We start from the raw sequence: 1,318 nt of genomic DNA on the forward strand, positions 1-1,318 counted from the left end.
AGTATCAAATAAAATATGATTCTTTTGTATTTGGGATGTTAAATTTTAATAGTATGGTAACCACAAAGAAAATATATGAAAAACATATCCAGGTAGAAATGAGAAGTAAGTTATGTGACCATAACTTAAGTCACAAAACAAGCCTCAGAAAATTAAAAAAATATTGAAACTATACAATGTATCTTCTCTGACCAAGATGGAATGGAGCAGGTAATTAATAAAAGAGAGAGAAGTGGAAAATTCACAAAAAAAAATGTGTAAATTAAACAAAGTACTCAAACAACCCATGGGTTAAAGAGGAAATCACAAAAGAAATTAGGAAATAGCTTGAGGGGAATGAAATTGAAAACACAATATACCCAAACTTAAGGGATGCAGAAAAGGCAGTGCTGTGAGGGAAATTTATAGTTCTAAATGCTTACATTAAAAAAGAAGAAAGATATCAAACAAATACCTAACCTCAAAACTGGAGGTACTAGAGAATGAAGAGCAAATTAAAACAAAAAGCAAGCAGTGGGAAGAAAATAACAAAGATTAGAGTTCAGATAAATGAAATAGAGTTCAAAAAAACAGAATCAACAAAACCAAAAGTTGGTTCTTTGAAGACATCAATAAAATTGACAAACCTTCAGCTATATTTACAAAGAAAAAAAAGAGAGGAGACACAAATAACTAAAACAAGAAATGAAAAGGCTTTCACTACTGACCCTACTGAAATTAAAAGGACTATAAGAGGATACTACAAATAACTGTGTACCAAAAAATTAGATAACCTAGATGAAATGGGCAAATAACTAAACCACAGAAGCAACCTACATTGACTAAAAAAGAAATAGACAACTCTTTCTCTTTCCATTGTTGTGTGTGCATTTGACTGCCAGCTTTGCCATGTCTTCTCATAAGACTTTTAGAATCAAGCAATTTCTATCCAAGAAACAAAAACAGAATCATCCCATTCCTCAATGGATTTGAATGAAAACTGGAAATAAAATCAGATACAACTCCAAGAGGAGACACTGGAGAAGAACCAAGCTGGATCTGTAAGGAATTGCATATGATGACGTACATGTTGATTCTGTACCAAGTTCAGTGGCACCTTCAAATTGAAAAAGTTCCCTTTTTGGAACAGTTGGACTTATTTGATTGAGGAAAAACCTGATTTTTCTTTGTTTTTATGCTTCTGCATAAATAAGTTAGTATAGTAATAAACACGTTATGCCTTTTGTTTGGAAAAAAAAGAAGAAATAGACAATCTCAACAAACCATTAACTAATTAAGAAATCGAATCAGAATCAAAAACCTCCCAACAAAGAAAAGC

The 1,318-nt window shown here is 31.6% G+C and overlaps 1 pseudogene; it reads left to right on the forward strand.

The window, feature by feature from the left end:
* Window positions 1-888: 888 nt before the first annotated feature.
* On the forward strand, window positions 889-1,044 carry LOC119533362 (annotated as a pseudogene).
* The last annotated feature ends 274 nt before the right edge of the window (window positions 1,045-1,318 follow it).

This window comes from Choloepus didactylus, chromosome 4 (genome assembly GCF_015220235.1).
Source record: "Choloepus didactylus isolate mChoDid1 chromosome 4, mChoDid1.pri, whole genome shotgun sequence".
NCBI classification, from domain to species: domain Eukaryota; kingdom Metazoa; phylum Chordata; class Mammalia; order Pilosa; family Megalonychidae; genus Choloepus; species Choloepus didactylus.